The sequence below is a fragment of the Aquarana catesbeiana genome, linkage group LG05 (genome assembly GCF_042186555.1).
Source record: "Aquarana catesbeiana isolate 2022-GZ linkage group LG05, ASM4218655v1, whole genome shotgun sequence".
NCBI lineage: Eukaryota > Metazoa > Chordata > Amphibia > Anura > Ranidae > Aquarana > Aquarana catesbeiana.
Genome location: NC_133328.1, coordinates 65,005,987 through 65,029,546, shown reverse-complemented (window position 1 = coordinate 65,029,546; position 23,560 = coordinate 65,005,987). Strand labels below are relative to the sequence as shown.

Below are 23,560 nucleotides of genomic sequence, written 5' to 3'. Positions count from 1 at the left end.
GGAAGTAACTTTTAATATGGAATCCCCAGCATGTATTTTCTAAGCTCATCTACTATTAGTGCTGAAGAGCACATACTAGCTATATGCAAAGTCAGGGTACAGGCAGAACTCCCATACCAGTTCCAGCATAGGCTGCCTGTGCCTCCAAGGCCTAGCTTTGTTACATTGCAGCGCCACTACCCAATGTTCCAAGTTCACCAATCTGAGAGCAACCATTGATGTCCCCACTCCTCACCTGCTGACATTCACAGGATCAGGAGGCCCTGCTCACGGTTGATGGAGTTGACCAGGTTGCACACTTGGTTCAGTTCATGGTCTCCTTCACATCAAAAAGGGAAGGCAGAAGCCAGGGTCTACAGGTTTGCACCTCAGGAATCTCCTCCTCGTTAATAGGGATGCACAGATGTCCACTGTCTGTTGGGGGTGCATGCAGCATCTTCTGCTCTGTTTCTGGAGGAATCTTAGCATGAACAGAAACCCAGGCCTCCCTTTCTGAGTGACCCCAGAAGCTGTGGTGCCTTCTGGATGTATGCATGAATACCCCTGATCTTCTCTTGAGATCATGGGGCATCGGCACCACCAGATATTTGGGGGTTGCTTGATGTTACGCTGCAAGCGTTTGCCACAATTCTTTGTACTGTATAACTTTTTCCTCATATTTATGCAAAGGTTGATAGTGCTTCAATATATAGTTATGTTTCAATATGGTATATGGTGACGCTTACCATGGGGACCTTGTCATATAGACTGTATAGAGCCTCATGACTTCTAATAACGGTACTGTGCACAGGGCCACTTTGTTGGCTAAGGGTGACAAGCACAGCCCATTGTGTGGGATGGGGTTGTAAGGGAAGCAAGGTTTCTTCTATATTTTATGACTTAGACTTACCAGCAATAACGTGTAGAAAGCGAACGTGGTAAACGCATGGAATAGATGAATTTTTGGATCTTTTCTACATCTCATTGTTGGATACTTTTTGTTTTTTTCAGTGGAGTTTCTCATTTAGTCAGGTCATGGTATAGCTATTAGTAGTTGGTCACATTCAACTGGGGCTGTTTCGGTCATTTCGAAGGTTTTTTTCAACGCTTATGTGTCGTAACTTGCAGTTCAAATGAGTGTTGGGAACAGCCACTTGTATGAGCAGTAAACCATCTTCAGCATTGCAGAACAAGTCCAGTTGGATGTGGCTTATTACTGCTAAGTATAGTGCTGGTGGTTGTCCCTCGGAAATTCCAGTGGCAGATTGTAAAGGGTACAGTTTAGATATAAAAATGCTTTGTGGTGTTCTGTAGATAAACCGTTGCTATGAAGCAGTTTTGTAGAGGAAGTACAGTAAATGCTATACTTGGGTCTTGCAATAATACCTAGGTTTAATGAATGCATGTATGCCTTCTCTCACCATGCCTGCTACTGTACTGCTTGGCTGTTACCTTGGAAACACAGCAAAGAAAGTGTTAGTTGCGATGGGCTAAGCCAGCCTTTCTCAAGGTTTTTAACACAGAGGAACCCTTGAAATCCCTCTATAGCCTAAGGGAACCCCTGCTGATAATTATTAAAACATTATTAAACCCAAAAGCAAACATTTATTATATTGCAGCTTGCCAATTCTTAGATTGTGATGGTTGCATTAGTTTTCTTATTTAGGCTTTCTTCTGTTTCTCCTAGCGAATCTAGAGAATAAATATTTTGTTTTTCAACAGAACAAGCTCTACTGCAGATTGTGTCAGTTACAGGGATGCGACAAACCATTTACTACCAAAAGTAGTGCTTGCAATGATCAGTTTTTATTTATGTAAAATCTTTATCCCAAAAGAAAAAACTGTTGGCTGTAACTGCTTATAAAGTGTTAGCTGGAGTTTGGCTTCCATTTGTTAAATTTGCTAGTCCGTGGTTTTGGGTTTAATACTGCTGTAAATGAAGAGCTCACGGTACATTATTTTAATGGTAAGTGGGAAGAATGCTTACATTTGTGGTCATTGGGTAGAATACCCTCCTTACAAATAGCTAAAATGCAGAAATTGCTCATTGTTTAAGGAACCCTCAGCAACCTCTGGAGTAATCCTAGGGTTCCACGGATCCTTGGTTAGAGAATGAAATGACTGTGGGGCAGCTACTTTGAAATGTTCTCTTTATATATTGACCAAAGAGAATGCCTACAAGGTGCTTCCGAATTCGTATATGACACCAGACGATATATGTAAATTTGTCCCTAATGCCCCACTGGCCTGTTTCGGGGATGGAGAGAGCAAGGCACATTTCTGTGTTTCTAGTGGCACTGCCCTAAGGCCGACCATTTCTGAATAAGAGTGTATAGTGTGCTTCAAATGGTCGTGAATATTTTACCTTACTCGTTATCCCTGGGAACCCTTATTACACAGACCTATACTGGACCTATCTAGGATGTCAAATGAAAGTGGCAGAAATTGTATTCCTGACTGCCAATCAAACATTGACCAAAGCATGGAAACAACTCACTATTGCAGTGGTTGCATACCCTTACATATACCCAGTAAAGGGACCTCAGGTGATGCACAGAGATGTAACTAATCCTTCTACATAAGTTGTTACCTGTTTATCTGCATCTCTTCTCTACATCCTTTCAGAGTCCAGAATATGTAGCTTGTCTGAGCTGTCCAAAAACAGGGGGTGGAGAGCTCTGACAGCTGATTGGAGGGAAGGGTGACACCCCCCCTCCACACAGCACACAGGACCAGATCTGAGGCTGTCAATCAGCTTGAGGTCTCTACCCTTTAACCTTTTTTCTCTTGGTGTCAGGAAAACTTGACAGAAGTGACTCATGCTGATAGCAGAGGAACAAAGCATCAGACAGAAATTACACTTAGTGCTCTTAATTGCAACAAGTCGACACTATAGAAGGATATGCTTTGTTTATATTTCAAGTCTGAGCTTTGCAAACACTTTTCAGAGGTGAAACAGAAATAATGGACATCATGGTACACAAGAAACTTACCACAAGTAGATTCTGAAGGTACAAACTATAACAGTGATATGAACCTTGACCCATCCATCTTTTCGCAATAGCCCATTCACACAGTTAAGATTGGAGCTAAACGCCTTGCCATGTCTCATGGATCCCTTTGTCCTCACCTTTTCCTAAATCCCACCAACCTGCTATCTTTCTAGGAAATGTACTTTTCCCTGTCCTGTACATCTCCTTTCTCTCACTTTTTTTTTTTCTTTTCCTTTCTTCCCCTTTCTCTCTTTTCTCTACTACATTATGCAACTCATGGAGACGTAGTCTAAATTAGGGGTCTCGAAACTTTTTAACCACTTCCATACCGGGCCTATTCTGGCACTGTTCTCCTACATGTAAAATTCATAATTTCTTTTGCTAGAAAATTACTCAGAACCCCCAAACATTATATATGGTTTTTTTTAGCAGACACCCTAGTGAATAAAATGGCAGTCGTTGCAACTTTTTATGTCACACGGTATTTGCGCAACAGTTTTTCAAACCCGTTTTTTTGTGGAAAAAAAAAAAAAAAACAGTTTCTTGAATTAAAAAATAACAAAAACAGTAATAGTAGCCCAATTTTTTTGTATAATGTGAAAGATGATTTTACGCCGAGTAAATAGATATCCAACATGTCATGCTTTAAAATTGAGCACACTCGTGGAATGGTGCCAAACTTCAGTACTTAAAAATCTGCATAGGCAATGCTTTAACATTTTTTACAGGTTTAGAGTTAGAGAGGAGGTCTAGTGCTAGAATTGTTGTTCTCGCTCTAACACACACGTCGATACCTCACATGTGTGGTTTGAATGGCGTTTACGTATGTGGGCGGGACTTACGTGTGCGTTCGCTTCTGTCCCCTAGCACACTGGGACAGGGGCGATTTAAATTTTATTTTTTATTGTTTATTTTATTGTCTTTTTTTTATTTTTACACTTTAAAAAAAAAAAATTGATCACTTTTATTCCTATTACAAGGAATGTAAACATCCCTTGTAGTAGGAATGATGTTTGACAGGTCCCCTTTATGGAGAGATATGGGGTCTATAAGACCCCCCACATATCTCCACCAGGCTGGAAAGCATCCGATCAAAAAAAAAAGAAATTACAGATCTGATGTCTTCTAGCCGAGATCACCGCTTTGTTGACATCTGCGGCCCGGACGTGACGTCATAATGTCGCGCCCTCTGACGGTCATAGAGATGACTAGTGACCATCTGGTCACTGGAAATCTCTATGCTCTTCATCTGATCCCTGATGGCATAGGAGCGCCCGGAGAAGCACCAGAGAGCTCTCCCCTCCCAGGCTGAACTGCCGCTATGATCGTTCTTACGGTGCACAGAATCGCCAGCAGAAAATAATATCTGAATGATGCCTGCAGCTGCAGGCATCATTCAGTTATCCCAACTGAAAGTCAAGGACGTCATATGACGTCCTTGGGCTGGAAGTGGTTAAAGAAAGGGCTAGTTTACTATCCTTCAGACTTTTGGAGGGTCGGATGTTGGTGTCATTAGTAGTAAGAGCAACACTAGTGCATCAATGGTGTTGGTGGAAGGAGTAGTACCCCATCATTGGTGTCAGCAGGAAGAATAGTGCTCCATCATTGGCTTCCGTAGGAAGAATAGTGCCCCATACTGTCCGTCATCTATGCATTTAGCCGTTTCCCTTGAGTAGTTTTAAGTTTGCTCAAATCTGGCCTTTCAGTTATAGGTGGCAAACAATCTGACCACTAGTTTCTCTTTCAGGGGCCCCTATGACAAGATCTACCCAACTTAGCTAAGCATTAGAGGCCTCACTACTGTTATTTGTTCTTTGTAATAAAATATTCATTATTTATTAGACTATTCAGCAGTGAGAATGGGACCACCTGATAGTGGCCTGGGCAGGGATGGAGTTGGAAATATTCTCAGACATTATCATCGATTTAAAACAAGTTTATTTTTGAGTTAATATAGCCTTTTAAAATATTTTTATTACTAATGTCACAAAGTATATTTTTATTACTAATGTCGCAAAGTATTCCTGATTGAAATTCCATAATTTTATTTAATTTTCTTTCTAGGTTCAGATCAAGAATATCTGATGATTCCTTGTAGTCATTCCATACCCAGCACACATCAGCTTTACTGTGAAGAGACTCAGGTAAGGAGTCTATTATATTTTCTTATTGAGTCTTTGCTATGGTGGAGAGAGGTTGGGTTTGCGTTAAAGTGAACCTGTGTCCTGGACTATGCATACTAATGTATTTACATATTCTAAACAGGCAGTAAATTACTTTAAAGGGCAATTTAAAGTAGAATTATAAGCAAAAAGTTTTTTCATTTTTGAAGATTTACATTTGCCACCTTTGTCCAATTGTGGAGATTTCCCTTCACTTTCTGCCCCATAGCTAAAACAGGAAGGGAGATGAAATCTCTGCAAATTAATTAAATCTCTTGGGCACCCCAAGTCACCAGAACTAGTGTCCCCATTGGAAGATTTCCCCTCTTACTTTTCTGGGGACAACCCAAAATTTTGGATTTTCTTTTACTTACAAGGACACAGAAAACAAAAAACGAATAGCGTTGACATGGATTGGAAGACCTATCAAAAACTAAAAAAAAAGTTTTGCCTTTATTTCTACTTTCAACTCCTCTGTATCTATAAGCATTTTGGAGAAATTCATTTTCAAAGTTCACTGAAATTGTAGCTATTTTTTTTTATTACAAAAGATTCTTGGCAGGCTGCCAGCTCTCTAATGTAACACACAACAGTTGTCTCAAAGGCCCCAGTGAGATTTGCATGTTCCGGAAATGAGCGAAAAACCCACATAGCACATGCGGGGCCACTAATTGTCAATGGCACTCCAAACGTGGCTAGCAAACAAGCAACAAATGCACTGAAACATGTAGTAGAAAAGACTTGCAAAGCTCAATGCCCAGAAAGGTGCGGGAGCTTCTTTAGGAGTGTTTGTCACACATTCAGGTGAATGGGCTGCCCTGTGCGTGTCTCGGGAACAACTGCAAAAAAACATGTTTGCACAACGTGAAGATGGAAGGCTTCACTCACATGGCTGTACAGTGTGCAGAGCCTACACAATTACTCAGCCACGTGCAGCTGCATTAGAAGATCTGATTGTATGTGGTTGTGCGGCTGGGGTTTGCGTAAAGCATGTGCACGTATGTATGCTCTGAACGCACACTATCTGTGTTTGAAGTATACACTATGAATGGCCATAGCAGGTAGCCTATGGCTCGGTTCACAATTGTGCATTTGCATATTTATGTGTTTTTTAGCTCGATTTTGTTGGGTATTTTTCATGTGTTGTAGTGCCTGCGTTTTTATGCATTATGCTTTTTTCTTTTGGCCAATGAAGGCGAAATAAAATATTGGCTGCTAGGGGGTGGAAGCTTGTTGTCATGTGCCAAAACACACAGAAATGCATGTTTTATGTGTGTTTCATGTACTCTTGTCAAAGTCTCTGGGGCCAATAGAAGCATCCCCCCCCCCTTTTTTTTGCAGTGCCACTGCATCACAAAGCATAGGTGTGAACAGGTCTCAGAGAAAACAATGTTATCCTTCTTTTTGTGCCTTGTTGCGCAACGGCCAAAGTGCTTCAAATGTGGCCTAAGCTCTTGGAAACCAACTGAAACTGGACTTAAGCCTGGTACGCACCCGCTAGGTTGAACTAAATAAAAACCTCCTCAGCTCTGGTTGAAGCGGCTGTACTAACGATCTGACGTTAGTACAGTGATCTCCCCCGCTAAGCTGTTGTGTTCTGACAGGGGAATGGCCTCCCCACCAGAACACTCCGATCAGCGCTTTCAACCATTGGCTGAGAGCGCTGGTCGGGAGTCGGTTGGATGCTGGTTTTCCAGCATGCTCATCCGACAGAAGCTGGCCAAGCAGCTGAAATACACACAGCCAAATTGTTTTTTATTGAACCGGCCAATGTCTCACGACATTCAGCACATGTGTACTAGGCATTAGAGTCTTTATTGTGATCTTTCAGGATGAAAAATGTAACTTTAAAAGCTTCTAGATTGGTCAAGGTTGACTTGTTTTAAAGCTCTTTTACTGTTCGTTAAGATATTTAATTTAGTTTAATGATCATAGTCTGATGCACCTTGAACTGAACCTATAAGGAGAGGGGTTGGGACTTTAAATGAGGAATGCGGCTACAAAGAGATATAGTAAAATTGAAGTATATATCTATTGACCTAAAATAAATGAAGGAAATTACATAGACTAGAGGTATTGCCGATGTGAAAAACATAGTAAATGCATGCATTGCATATATTACAACATGATAGACAGTATGAAAAATTATAAATGGATGGCTACATCTTCCCTAACAGACATGGACAACAATTAATGAGAGAGGCGATTGGAATAAAAACACCCACCCCAGAAAGAAAGTTGCGTGGGCAAACTGATGATGAGTGACGGTAGTGGTAGCATCGCATCATGAAAGGGCTCTACGCGTTTCGTGGACACCTCCACTTGTCAGGAGCCAATGCGGGGTACATCTAGAAGTAAAATCATAGCAAATAAGGTCTAATGATCAACCATGAATGAAAGGAAGGGAATAAGGGAAAACCATACATCCAGAATTCCTTGCAAGTTGCCCTAAAACATTCCAAAGGGACACCGGGAGCCAAGGACATGGCACAAGTGTCACCCCCGGGAGCTGTGGTAGTGTCTCTGTAAGCAGGTCACAGAAATGCAGCGTCATCAAATGTGTTTAGTACTTTACTAAGCCAAGTGGGAATGTATGTTTGCTGGCCCCAGGGAATGATTAAACCCCATCCCACTTTTCCTAAAACTGGGAAATCTTTTTGGGTATATAGAAAAATGACGGCCGGGCGGTGGTTCCGTTATCCTGACTGAACGTCATTTGACGTATTTCAGGGTAACAGCCAACACGCGCAGCGCGGTGATCAGTGGTGCGGCATGTCAGTCTGACACACCGCAACATCGATCTCAGTAAAGAGTCTCTGTCGGAGACTCTTTACCACATGATCAACTGTGTCCAATCACAGCTGATCACAGTGTAAACAGGAAGAGCCATGTATCGGCTTTTCCTCATTTCACGCCTGCCAGACGCGAGTAGAGGAGAGCCGATCGGTGGCTCTCCTGACAGGGGGGTCTGCACTGATTGATTATCAGCGCAGCCCCCCCCCCTTCGGATGCCCACGTAGGAACACCAGGGATGCCACCAGGACCACCAGGGATGCCCACCACTGATGATCACCAGGTATGCCACCCATGACCACCAGGAATGCCAATCGGCGCCCATATATGATGCCAATCAGTGCCCATCAGTAATGCCTGGCATTGCCTCCTTATTAGTGATGCCTATCAGTGTCATCATTTTTTCAAAATATTCAGTCTTTTTTTTGTTTATAGCGCAAAAAATACACACAGAGGTGATCAAATACCACCGAAAGAAAGCTCTATTTTTAGAAAAAAAGGGACATCAATTTTATTTGGGCACAGTGTCGCATAACCGTGCAATCGTCAGTTAAAATTACACAGTGCGGTATCGCAAAAAAATGGCCTGGTCATGAAGGGGGTGAGGGAGGTAAATCTTCTGGTGGTCAAATGGTTAACATGTATGTCACTCTTCACACAGAGATATACAGTACATTTGGATATTTGCTAGGTCTGCACTAGTGAGAATTTGTGACCTAAGCATAAAGTTTCTGAAATACTAGCACAGATATTTGTACATTTTCCAGCCTGGCTCTATTACCATGTAGAAATGTTGAGCGTCTGTATACGTGCATGCATTACCCCTATTGGAATCTTGGGAATTCTTCCCGCTCCTTAATATACCCAAGAGTAGCTGGCACCAGCAAAGTCTTGCCTATTGGTCGCTATTTCCATCAACTCCTCAGCGTTGGCAGCGGTCTCCTGGTGCTTGTGAATGTAGGATTTGAATCCATTTTCAAGTCTTGCAATGTATTTCTTAAGCACGGTTGTAAAGCTCTACAGCGTAGCGACCCAGAATAACTGGTTAATAATAGTCCTTCCAGATGTCCAGAGTTGTCATCTATGGGACAACTCTGGTCTCGTGCCAGTGTTCCTGAGGTCACGGTTTGTCAGTGATAGTACTGTCCTCATCGTATATCTTTTACTACTCGAGGAAATGAATGGGTGATATAATGACTTCTATGATCTTCAATTCTATTGCTGTGTGACATATATTTTGATAAATCTAGTACTCTACTATATTAGTTGGCATTCATCTTTTTTTTTAGTTTCCTTTATATATTCCCACTTGTCCCCATTTCCCAGTAAAACGTGCAGGCACTGCTAGAATCAGAGTTGTCAGAATAATACAGTGAAATCATTTTACAATATGTATGATGGTGAATAGTATGAATAGGGTTAAGTAGAGTTTCCTTCAGAATATTGTCCGTAGTAATATTATGTCCTCGGCAGTAAATGTGGAAGGAGGAATCTATCAATTTTCTCTATTCCCCCTGTGGTGTATGGCTAGCCTAACAGCTATTGAGATGAGATGTTTAATAACAGTCAAAGCCCACGTTCCCTTCGTACTTTACAGGTACCACTTGGGGCAAAGCACATACATTGCCTTGAAAAAGTATTCATACCCCTCCTGCAAAATACATTTATCAGAAAGAAGATTGTCCCTTACATTGGTGGTCATTGGAAAAATTACCCCTCTTGCAGAGGTGACCAGAATGCCACCCTTACAGGCAACTAAAAAGATAATTCCACTGGCTCTGCTAAACGGCATTGGACCTGGAACCATGCACGCACCATCAGTTGGGAGGGTCAACCAGCCACAGTTCAAAGAACCCTTAGCAAGCTCTGGAGGAACCCTTGGGTTCTACATAATCCTAGCTGAGGTTGGGAATGGCTGTCTCAGAACTAATGAAACTCTAGTAACTACATATACATACATACATCCATACATACATACAGTGCCTTGAAAAAGTATTCATACGCCTTGACATTTTCCACATTTTGTCATGTTACAACCAAAAACGAAAATGTATTTTATTGGGCTTTTATGTGATAGACCAACACAAAGTGGCACATAATTGTGAAGTGGAGGGAAAATGATGAATGGTTTTCAACATTCTTTACAAATAAATATCTGAAAATTGTGGTGTGCATTTGTATTCGGCCCCCCTGAGTCAGTCCTTTGTAGAACCACCTTTCACTGCAATTACAGCTGCAAGTCTTTTTGGGTGTGTGTCTACCAGCTTTGCACATCTGGAGAGTGACATTTTTGCCCATTCTTCTTTGCGAAATAGCTCAAGCTTTGTCAGATTGAATGGAGAGTGTCTGTGAACAGCAATATTCAAGTCTTGCCACAGATTCTCAATTGGATTTAGGTCTGGACTTTGACGGGGGCCATTCTAACACATGAATATGCTTTGATCTAAACCATCCCATTGGAGCTCTGGCTGTATGTTTAGGGTTGTTGTCCTGCTGGAAGGTGAACCTCCGCCCCAGTCTCATGTCTTTTGCAGACTGTAATGGGTTTTCTTTTAAGATTGCCCTAAATTTGGCTCCATCCATCTTCCCATCAACTCTGACAAGCTTCCCTGTCCCCGCTGAAGAAAAGCATCCCCACAACATGATGCTGCCACCACCATTTTTCACAGTACGATGATGTGCTCAGGGTGATGTGCGTTGTAATTTTTTAGCCACACATAGCATTTTGCTTTTAGGTCAAAAAGTTCAATTTTGGTCTCATCCAACCAGAGCGCCTTCTTTCACATGTTTGCTGTGTACCCCACATGGCTTCTCACAAACTGCAAACTGAACTTTCTTATGGCTTTCTTTCAACAATGGCTTTCTTCTTGCCACTCTTCTATAAAGGTCAGATTTGTGGAGTGCACAACTAATAGTTGTCCTGTGGACAGATTCTCCCACCTGAGTTGTGGATCTCTGGGATCTCTTGAGATTTTTTTTTTTTTTATAACCTAACCCTGCTTTAAACTTCTCCACAACTCTATCCCTGATCTGGTGTGTTCCTCTGCCTTCATTATGCTGTTTGTTTACTAAGGTTCTCTAACAAACCTCCGAGGGCTTCACAGAACAGCTGTATTTTATACTGAGATTAAGTTACACACAGGTGGACTCTATTTACTAATTAGGTGACTTCTGAAGGCAATTGGTTCCACTAGATTTTAGTTAGGGGTATAAGAGTAAAGGGGCTCAATACAAATGCACGCCAAACTTTTTTGATGATTATTTGTTTTTAAATTTGAAAACCATTTATCATTTTCCTTCCACTTCACAACTGTGCCACTTTGTGTTGGTCTATCACATAAAATCCAAATAAAATACATTTACGTTTTTGGTTGTAACATGACAGAATGTGGAAAATTTCAAGGGGTATAAATACTTTTTCAAGGCACTGTATACTGTATGTATACAATCGCTTAATTTGTATTCTTACTGATATAAAAAGTTCCAAACAAGACACTAAAATGTTACAAGTTGTTATATTGTTGACTTTGCACTCTATATACTTTATTCCATGTGGCATGCCCACTACCATTGTCTAAATGCATGTCTATTTACATTTTATATTATAAACATGGAATCATTCTATTTATTAGAGCCCTTTCACACTGGGGCGGTTTGCAGGCGCTATTGCGCTAATAATAGCGCCTGCAAACCGCCCCGAAAGTGCCGCTGCTTTCATTCCAGTGTGAAAGCCCCGAGGGCTTGCACACTGGAGCGATGCGCTGGCAGGACGGTAAAAAAAGTCCTGCTAGCAGCATCTTCGGAGCGGTGAAAGAGCAGTGTGTATACCGCTCCCTTACCGCTCCTGCCCATTGAAATCAATGGGACGGCGCGGCTATACCGCCGGCAAAGCGCCTCTGCAGAGGCGCTTTGCGGTGGTATTTAACCCTTTCTCGGCCGCTAGCGGGGGGTAAAACCGCCCCGCTAGCGGCCTCATACCGACGGTAAAACGCCGCTAATAATAGCGGCGTTTTACCGCCGACGCCGCCCCAGTGTGCAAGGGCTCTTACATATGGCAAATGGTTAACTGGCACCCCTTCTCCAACACATTTCGCAGATTTAATCAGCTTCTTCAGGATGAAATGGTGATTTACATTTCAGAATACATATATTCTGTACTTCTGTATATGTCTATATCACAACCAGAACTGCTTCAAAAACCACTCCCCGGGCAGACACGGGCATTCACAAATGCTGGATGGAAGTTATCCACAGAAATGGCATATACCCTCAAAAGTTATTAGGCTGTTCCCCACTATATTGTAATTGCTTTATTAATTGTGAGGCTAGAAACATATGACCTTATGGATCCACTTCTCTGTTTCAAAGGGCAGCACAGTGGCTAAGTGGTTAGCACTTGCGCCTGGTTTGAATCCCAACCATGGCACAACCTGTGTGAAGTTTGCATGTCCTCTCTTTGCCTGTGTGGGTTTCCTCCGGGTACTCCGGTTCCCTTCCACACTCCAAAAACATGCTGGTAGGTTAATTGGCTTCTGTCTAAATTGGCCCTATTATGTGTTTGTGTGAATTTGAGTTAGGGGCCTTATATTGTTGGCTCCTTAAGGGCAGGGGCTGATGTGAATGTACAATAAATAAATAAAAAAGAAAAAAAAAAGAAATATATATATATATGCAAAAAATGTTGGCTCTATATGAGTACCTGTAATAAATAAACAATTAAGTTATAAGTATAAGTTATACTGGTGTAACTATTAAGGGTATGTGCCATTTCTGTCGGGAAACTTCCAGCTGGCATTTGCGGTTGCCCTTGTGTCCACCTGGTGATTTTTAAAGCTGTTCTAGTTGCGATACAGAAATATAAGGCACTACGGAACCGTTCCATCCCAAAAAAACAGATTAAAGCGGAACTACACTGCATCTGAGCACCACAAACCAAAAACACTTTTTAATTCATTTTTAATATTCAATGCAAACTCCCCCATCCTTCCATGTCTCCATGCTTTATTTTGTTAAGAAATCACCCACATAGCATTTCTATCTGTGACCATCTTGAGTAAGGGCAAATGTTTCATGTAGTCATGTACTTCCTGGAATCCATCTGCCCTTAGCTCAAACATACACTATATTACCAAAAGTATTGGGACACCTGCATTGACACGCACATGAACTTTAATGGCATTCCAGTCTTAGCCTGTAGGGTTCAATATTTAGTTGGCCCACTCTTAACAGCTTTAACTCTTTTGGGAATGCTGTCCACAAGGTATAGGAGTGTGTCTATGGGAATGTTTTACCATTCTTCCAGAAGTGCATTTGTGAGGTCAGGCACTGATGTGGACGAGAAGGCCTGGCTTGCAGTCTCCATGTTCTATCAGGTTGAGGTCAGGACTCTGTCCAGGCCAGTCAAGTTCCTCCACCCCAAATTCGCTCATTTATGTCTTTATGGACCTTGCTGTGTGCACTGGTCCAAATCATTTGGTGGAGGGGGGATTATGGTGTGGGGTTGTTTTTCAGGGGTTGGGCTTGACCCATTAGTTTCAGTGAAGGGAACTCTTAAGGCGTCAGCATACCAAGACATTTTGGACCATTTCATGCTCCCAACTTTGTGGGAACAGTTTGGGGATGTCCCCTTCCTGTTCCAACATGACTGCGCACCAGTGCACAAAAAGGTCCATAAAGACATGGATGAGCAAGTTTGGGGTGGAGGAACTTGACTGGCTTGAACAGAGTCCTGACCTCAACTCGATAGAACACCTTTGGGATGAATTAGAGCAGAGACTGTGAGCCAGACCTTCTCGTTCACATCAGTGCCTAACCTCACAAATGTGCTTCTGGAAGAATGGTGAAACGTTCCTATAGACACACTCCTAAACCTTGTGGACAGCCTTCCCAGAAGAGTTGAAGCTGTTATAGCGGCAAAGGGTGGGCCAACTCCATATTGAACCCTACAGACTAATGAGCCGTACACACAATAGGATTTTCCGACAACAAATGTTCGATGTGAGCTTGTTGTCGGAAATTTCTGACCATGTGTAGGCTTCATCTGGCATTTGCTGTCGGAATTTCCGACAAATGTTCGAGAGCAGGTTCTCAAATTTTCCGACAAGAAGACTTCTTTTCGGAAATTCCGATCGCGTGTACACAATTCCGACGCACAAAAGTCCACACGTGCTCAGAATCAAGCAGAAGAGCCGCACTGGCTATGGAACTTAATTTTTCTCGGCTCGTCGTATGTGATGTATGTCACCGCGTTCTTGACGTTCGGAATTTCCGACAACATTTGTGTGACTGTGTGTATGCAAGACAAGTTTGAGCCAACATGCGTCAGAAAAAAAAAATCCATGGTTTTGTTGTCGGAATGTGCGATCGTGCGTACATAGCATAAGACTGGGATGCCATTAAAGCTCGTGTGTGTAAAGGCAGGCGTCCCAATACTTTTGGTAATATAGTGTACATGCAGGAGAGTGTGTTTAGCTGAGAAAACCCCTCATCCTCTTCTGAAGACTCCTGGGATGTATGACGTTATTTCCCTAGGCAAAAAAACAGGAAGTATCTGAAAAAATGTAAATTATTTTTTTTTTAATCAAATAAATATGCTAATGCTAGCGGCATGAGGATTATAAATGGTCAATGGTGCTTGGGAGAGTGAAGTTTGACTTTAAATCTGAAAAACGCATCTGTGAAGGGATGCCATTTCACCATTTGCCATAACTATTTTGTGTATATATAATGATTCCATGCTTATGATATAAATATGTAAATGAGCATTGGGGGTGGGCATGCCACATAGAACGAATTATAGAGTGAAAAGATGACAAAGATATATCAACCTGCAACTTTTTAAGGTCTCATTTTGAACTTTTTTTTTAGGGCTGTGGAAATTAAAGATTAATTCCTCGATTAATCGTTAATTTTTTTGATCGATCAAAATTCTTTTGATCGGTACTCACCTCTCCGCCAGCTTCCGGGTCTTCAGGGAGTTCCGTCGGAGATCCGGTGACGTCACCGGACTCCTCCCCCCTTCCCCAAGTGCCTCCGTCTGCTAACGAAGGGAAAGGGGAGGAGTCTGGTGACGTCAATGTCCGTGACGTCACCGGACAGCCTGAACAGTAATGGTAAATATGGATGTGGTTAACTGGATTCATTCAGTGAGCTAAGTGTAGGCAAATTTGATAACCAAATTTGACAGTCAATATATTAGATACGTTTTATAATTAAAGTTAAACTAACTTTCTAAGTTTTTCTTAAAGTTTAATAAAAAAAATTACTTACGTCAGTGCTACAGTTTGAATTTAAAACGTGTTGGAGAGAGAAAAATTGGAAGTTGCATGCCTCAATAGGGAAAGTTTGTTAGAGGATAGGATTGGTACCAGGGGGAATGATGTTAATGAAAGTATCAGTATTGTTTTAGATTACTCCTTACAAAACAAAGAAGTACAAAGAATTATACGAAAATATTGGAATGTTTTGAAGCAGGATGTCCATCTTAAAGAGGTACTCCCAGAGAAACCTAAAATCATTTTCAAAAAAGCACCAAATTTGCGACACAAATTAGTACACAATGTGGTGGAACCACCCCCTCCAAAACCTAAGATGTTCTGGGATCTTAAAGCGGGGTTCCACCTAAATTTTGAAGTTTAAAAAAATTTAAATCGCCGTAATTACCTTTTATTTTTCTATTCTTCTTTGCACTTCCTGGTTCTCCTCCCGTGGGAGTAGGCGTGTTTCTAGCCTCTCCCAGACTCCTGGGAGCTAGTCTCAGGCTTCCCAGGATGCCACTGAGCATGTGCGGGAACGAGCGGTGAATGCTGGGAGCACAGCATTCACCACATCCAGGAAATAAATGCTTGTGGGCTTCAAATGCCCACAATGAAGATGGAAACCGCCTGCAGTGAATAATATAAGTTATTCTTTCCGACGAAAATTTGACACAGGCGGACATATTACACACAATATGTGAGTATGTAATGCTGAGAAGAAAAGTTTGTGAATGAACTCAAAAAAAACCAAAAAAAAACGATAGATAGGTGGACCCCCGCTTTAAGGGCTTCTATGGCTGTGGTAGGTGCTACAGTTGTGTGAGGGTTCCAGGTAATGATAAAAAAGTGAAGGATTTCTCTGATCCCAGAACTAATCAGTCTTATGCCATCAGAGACTTTATATCCTGTGAGACTGTAGGGGATGTGTATGCGTTAAAATGCCCATGCAATTATATTTATGTGGGTCGCACCACTAGGGCTCTGAAAGACCGCTTAGAGGAGCACGTGAGGAACATACGCAAAGGATCGGATAAGCACCATCTGTCCATACATTTCAAAAAAGTGCACAATCAAAGCACGGCTGGTATGAAATTTTGGGGAATAGAGGCTCCCAGACGCCATTGGAGAGGTTGTAATTTTGTGAGGGAAATCAGTAAACGAGAATCTTGGTGGATACACCAGCTGGGCTCCTTATCTCCTGGTGGGCTCAATAAGGAGTTTGATTTAAAATGTTTTCTTAGTAATTTTTAATGTAGTTTATTATACCCCATATATATGCCCACATTACAGATAGTATATGATTAGGCTGGTATGTATTCATTGATTATCCGATATGGCTATGTAGCTTCAGATTACAGTATGCGAAGATTTTTATTGTAAAATCACGGTGGTGGCGGAATTATTGATTCCACCAAGATTTGTATATCACCCTTCTTGACACACCACACACTTAAGTTTTTTCTGTTGTACTACTGGGATAAAGACCCCCTCTGGGCACCTTTATAATGGGGTTCATATAATTTTAAGAATTTTTTATATATTAAATAAATTTGTTTTTTTTAATTGATATATATATTTTATTATAAATAGCCCCCTCTTAAAGATGAGGATTAACTTCAATAAAAGAATATAGGATTTAGACCCCTCTTCTTTTAGGGTGGTTATAGTACTTAGTATGTGATCTCTCATTGAGAATTAATTGATTTCGCATTGTTTTGGAATTTATATTTTTATATATGCTGGGATCCGCTTTAAGTTTAATTATATTCATGTGTACTATTTTTATAATGGTGGTTGATTGTAATACATATTTTTTATATAATTAATACAGCAGGTTGATACTCATAGTAATGGCTTATGAGGTGCGGTGTGGCGTTATCTGAATTGCGCAGCTATTATTATTAATAATGTTTAGGTGACATATATACATTAATGCCAGGTAACAACAATAATTATTATCGCCATATTTTGCTATAATTTTCCTACAGCTGTAACCTGTCACCGCTGTTCGTTGAAGTAACATGTAGATGTAGCCTATTACTAGAGCGGCTGGCGGTCCTAGGCAAAATGGCCGCCATATACAGGTGTAGCCTATCACTAGAGCTGTCGGCGGTCCTAGGCAAAATGGCCGCCGACAGCATATGCATGTATAGGTGTAGCCTATCACTAGAGCTGTCAGCTGTAGCATATAAATAACACACAAAGCGTCCGTCCAATGAGATCCCCCAGAGGAAGGCACGTGATCCCTGTGCCGAATACGCGTCGGGGAGGGGTAGGACGGAGCTGTCAGCAATAGGAGCAGATGAGATACAACACACCGCACGCCATACGAGCGTTTGTTTTATACACCACACTCTGGAAAGACTGGTGCACGCACGCACCTGTATATTGTGAGTACCCTTCTGGAGGGAAGTTTTAATATACTTTTAATAAATCCTTAACTGTATCACACTATGGAGCTTTTTCTTTCTTTTATGTGAAACCATTTGATGTCATCTGAGAGGGTTGGAGTTCACACCAGCATACCCTGTATGAGCCCAGGAGTGGCTCCAATGCGTGTTTAGACACAGTTTAATTACCGTGTCACACGCTTAGAGGTGAGCGCAAGCACAAGTGGGGGGTCACAGGAGAGCACTGGAGCATGCTGGATTGTGAACACCATTAAGGAGGAGCATGAGGAACACTGTTTTTTATGGACACTATATACCTGCACTTTACGTTTTGTTATCAATGAACTGAACTTTTTTGGATGTGGACACTTGATTGCTACACAATTAGCACCTGGATTTTATACTTATAATCATATGCATATATTATTTTCCTTTTTTGCATGTTGCACTTTATGGGATACTTTCACAAAAGGATTATATTCATTCTATGTATTATTGGCACTTTTTTGATTTTAATATATTGAATTTTTGTAGCACAGTTCTATATTATATATACACCTTTTAGCAATTGGGATATATTTGTAGCAATTGTTTTATATAATTTTTAGCGCAGACACAATTACTTATATAATTTTGAATTTAAAACGTATTTGTGTGAACTGTGAAGTTAAGTCATGGATTGTGTAAACAAACTAGTGTCGGGTGATTGTATATAGTGTATACCACTGACTAATGCAGAGTTGCAATGCAAGGAGATAATCTAAAAGTAGTTGGATCTGTATGTGCGTTATAATTAATCGATTAAAAAAAAAATCAATTAATCGAACTCGAAAATTTTAATCAGTAACAGCCCTATTTTTTTAATTTGCTTAATCCTGAGTGGTACCTGTATAGTCTGAAGGAAATGTGCACTTTCCTTGTTTTGAATATATATATATATATATATATATATATATATATATATATATATATATATATATATATATATATATATATATATATATATATATATAGTAAATTAAACAAGGAAAGAAAAGATTTTGCCTGCCTGGAGTTAGGCTTTAAAAGTAATATGTTCTTTAATAGTCAGAGGGCAGCTGGTTTGCAATGATACATATCCATTGGGTAAGCTTGGTTTTGTGGGCAGTGACGTGGCACCAGCACCAACTGGCAGAAGAAATGAGAGCAGCAATATGCCTTAATAACTTTAAAAAATAGTATTTTGAACATGACTTTATGTATTTTCCAACCATTAGGAGAAAACTTTTATTTTTTTCTCCAGGCTGGTATTAAGCATAAACGAAAAGCAGAATATTTGCTGGCGTCTCCTGTAATCCCAGCACTCTCCCCACTGACAGCCTGAAGAATTAATGTAGCTCATGTATTTGGCCTTAAAGCGATCCATTTGCCCATTCACTTCCAGGCTATGTGCTTTGGCGTTCACAATAGAAATGACACTTTTCTGGGTACAAATTGCAGTGTCCCTGTAATATGAATGTAGCTCTGGGCCTCAAATGATTGTTTTATTCCTCCTGAATGCACTTTACAGCACATTAGTAGTAGCATTTGTGCCAGGAGGGTGACTGAGGTTGTTTCAGAGAATGCCTCCGCTGAAAAATAGTTGGATATTTTAGTGGAAATGGCTTTTGCATTGTGGTCTTTGCTTGTAGCTCCGAAGTGTAAAATATTTGCGGGTATGGCAAGTACATAAAGAAGAATATGCCATTTTAATGAGGTCAGTAGTCACTTAAAATTAACCAATTAAGAATGTAATTATATAAAGCTTAAAGTGACACTAAACTCTGGTTTAAATAAAGAACATTCTATTTAAGTATGTACTCTTAACTCAAAAAGTCTTTTCTATTGCTCTCAGCCACCTCCAAATCCCTTTTCTTTGCGGCTGTGATCCGACTTCTTTTTTAAGTGTGGCTGTGTTCATTTTCCATGGTCCTACTGTATGCAGGAATGTAGCTACCCTCTCTTGCCTGCTTCCAAGATTGATTATGGGATTTGTAGTGTGCATAGAGCAGTGCACATGACGTAAGTAAGTGGGAAATCAAGAGGTTCAGGAGGTCAAAAAGATGGTACAAGGAGGCAGAAAAACACAGTAAAACAATTTAATAAAAAATAGATTAGAAGGCTATTGGGTAGTGGATGTATAGAGTATATTTGAAAAATAAGGATATTGTTTAGGGTCACTTTAACTTGGTGTATCTAAGCCAGGGGTCTCAAACTGGCAGCCCTCCAGCTGTTGCAAAACTACAAGTCCCATGAGGCATTGCAATGCTGACAGTTACAAGTATGTCTCCCACAGGTAGAGGCATGATGGGACTTGGCAACAGGTGGAGGGCCGCCAGTTTGAGACCCCTGATCTAAGGCAATCCAAGAGCAAAAACGTACTTAAAGCGGAGCCCCACCCAGAAGAGGAAGCTCTGCTTGTTTGCTCCCTCCACTGCCACACTTGGCACTTTTTTGGGCGGGGGGGGGGTTGGGGCGGCGGAGCGTGTGCATGATGGTCATGACAAGTACCCGCTCCTATTTCCAGCTCAGATCACTGCGGCGAACTGAGCCTTCCCTGCAGTTTTCTGGGACACATCACAGGTCCCAGAAAACTACAAGACCATTCACAAGGCGCAGCACCACTCGTGCATGCGCAGTAGCAAACCGGCTGTGAAGTCACAAAGCTTCACTGCCGGTTTCCTCTAGTGAAGATGCCGGCGCCTGCACCCAAAGTCGATTGAAGAATCGGCCCGGGTGAGGGCATCATTGGATACAGGGGAAGCTAAGTGTCCTTATACTAAAAGTCAACAGCTACAGTATTTGTAGCTGCGGACTTTACATTTTTTTTGGGGGGTGGGGGAGGTGCCTGGAGCTCAGGTTTAATAGCTCACCAGACCATGTAGTGTGTTTTTTTTTTTTTTTCTACATCCATGGAAGACAGGGATGTACCCTTAGGACAGGAAGTGTTGGCATCAAAGTATGCTTCCTTCTCCCCTGATCTCAGCCGATTCGGTAGGAAATGGATGAAAATGAAGTCGCATATGGCCAGCTTTAAGCAGGTCAGTGAGAAATTCAAAACCAAATGAAAATTCTTGTCGATCGTCAGGTAGTTAATTTTTCGCATCATTAGTGTGCTAGCTGGGACACGTGATTTTAATGCCACAATTGAGAGTGCCTGATCCAACACGGTGGATTGTTTTTGAAAAACATGGCACAATCATATGCGCCATTTTAGTTTTTTGATCAACAGAAAGTTTGTTTTTTGCCTTGACTATGGCTGGCCTTAATGATGAGCTCTTTGGGAGGCCCCACCAGCCAACCACTGTCAGGGCAGCAATCAGTTGGATAGGTTAAAAGTCCTAAACGCTGTTGTTTCTCCTAAGGCAGTGATGGCGAACCCATGGCACGCCGAACCCTCTCTGTGGGCACTCTAGGAGAAACGCACACATTGACACTGACTGGCCATCCATAGAAGCTGATTCGTCCACACCGCACACCCCATCAAACTACATATCCCACAGGTCTCTAGGGCAAGCGGTGACCTGTCCGAGGTGGGCATGAATGAGAAGAAGCGGCTCCCACAAGTCTCTGGGGCCAGCGGTGACGTGTCTGGGGTGGGCGTGACTGAGAAAGAACGCGGCTCCCACAAGGCTGGGATCAGGGTTGATGTGCAGGCGGGAATGAGCTGCTGGATTGGGAGACACACAGACACTGGAGACAGGTGAGATGTGGACATTATGTGAAGATAAAATATCAGTTGTGTCCATGGTGTCCCACTTCTTAGAGGCAGAGGCTTAAGCTGCTACTGTACATCCTGCTGACTGGAGCCATGCAATACCTGTACCACCTGCTGGTGGGTACCTTCCCATTGTGCCCCATCATTGGTGTCATTGGGCCTCATTATTGGTATCATTGGGAGCTGTTAGGCTGCTTTCACACTGGGGCGGGAGTTGACGTTGTTTTAGTGGCAATATTCAGCTGCTAGTGGGGCACTTTTGACCCCCACTAGCGGTCGAATAAAGGGTTAAATGCGCCCTTGTAGCGCCGCTGCTGAATTGCTTTGCAGGCACTTTGGCAGCGGTGCCCTTTCATTTCAATGTGCAGGAGCGGTGTATACACCGCCCCAAAATGCTGCTTGCAGGACTTTTTTTTAACATCCTGCCAGCACAGCGCCCCAGTGTGAAAGCACTCTGGCTTTCACACTGGAACTGCAGAGGAGGCGTTTTTCAGACGCTTTACAGGCGCTATTTTTAGCCCACAAAAGCCTGAAAAACGCCTCAGTGTGAAAGGGATCTTAAAGCTGTTAATTAGTTTGGACAACTGCACGAGTTGTTTGCACTCAGGCTCAAAAAGGTTTGCCATCACTGCCCTAAGGCAAGACGTAGCAGCATCATCTTCCAGCACCACTCTTCTCCTCCCCAATCTCTTTCTGAAGACATGAACAGGAATAATTGGCCTAGCCAAATGTTCCTGCATATGGCCTACAAGGCCTTTTAGGTGCCGGAGGTCAATTGAACCGTGAATGCTTCAAAAAGTGTCCAGCGGAAGGTCTGTGTATGTTTACTTGTGTAACAGCTGCCCATGCCAACATCAACAGTTACAAAGCCTGGCATCATCAGAGCACAGTAACTTTGCTCATATTTTCTGCTGCTCCCTAATAAGTTTTTTTTATTTGTTTGAAACGCTAAAAGGGAATCAAGAAACATGGCCTATGGCCTGGCACAGGGTCCATTGTGGTAGCAGAGATTTACTAACTGCTCTGGGGAAACCATATTTTCCAAGATGGTGTTAACTTGTTTTCTGTCAATCTGTGTTAGGATAATGAGTTTACTGGGCTAGATTGTGGGTGGTGATTAACCACTTGAGTGCCATTGGTAAAGCTGGCCATATACTACCATTTTTTCCCTAGCAATCAGATTGAACTGACATTAGGTGATGTAGGGGCTGCTCTATATGTTTGTATATGTTGCAAACCATTGATTTATTAAGAAAATTTTAAATTTTCACCAAAAATGCTGTGTGCCTTATTAAGTACTACATCAGTGACTTGGTGACTATGAAGATTGATATGCAGCTCTGTATTATGCTGAGGTTTCATAGATGCTTATTGTCAAATGTGAGACAAATTAGGTGGCCTAAGTATATTTGAGGCTCACAATATATGTAATTGCCATTATTTGTGAAGTGTCTGACTGTGAAGTTATTTGTATTCTCTCTCCGCACCAAATTGGCTTCTTCCTGTCCTATTGATAAGGCAGGTTAGAGGTAAATATATGTTTAGTGTATATAATAAAAATAGAAGAACATTTTGAGGTCAATCCTTAAATTCAACGTCACATTTGTACAGTATATAACGTATCAAAAGTAGGTAGAATGCAATACATATATGGATAAGGTAACAATAAAGGTGTACACTTGAGACATATGAAAATGTGCACATGGAAGCCCAAAAATTTGGATCCAGGACCTGAGGTATTGTAGATAAGGAAAAGGGGAGAGGAACAAATAAAAAAGAGAGGGGTAAGAGAGAGTAGAAAAAAAAAGTCTTGAGGAGATCGGGGAGGAGAAGAGGAGAAAGAGAGGAGAGCTTGAGCGAACCTGATAGGCCTGATCTGTAAAGGATGGATCTGAAGAAAAGTCCCATCAGTCCACAGGTGTGAGCAACTGTTTTAGGGAGTCCGATGTGGAGAAATCTATCCAAAGAAGCCATAGAACCTTGTATTTTTTAAAAGTATCATTATCCAAAGATAACATCTCTTCCATACGCATGATGTCATTGACAGTAGAAACCCACAAGGACAAGGGGGCAGTAGTGGTTATTTTCCAGAATAACGAAATCAATTGTCTAGCCCCTGATCAAAAGAAGCGCTTGATAGGGAAGGTTAGAACCTGTGATTGGTGTCCAGTAGATGAACAAGGACTGTTATTTAGGCAAGGAGATTCTGTTATTTGGGGTTATGGGGTGAAACTGCTGCAGGTACGAAGTG

The 23,560-nt window shown here is 41.7% G+C and overlaps 1 protein-coding gene across 1 annotated transcript in view; it reads left to right on the top strand.

Annotated features, from left to right (window-relative positions):
* MPP7 (MAGUK p55 scaffold protein 7) overlaps window positions 1–23,560 on the top strand; it is a gene marked incomplete in the record, with an annotated part of 615,576 nt that overhangs the window by 134,556 nt on the left and 457,460 nt on the right. The window contains 1 exon segment of the mRNA XM_073629838.1: window positions 5,037–5,116.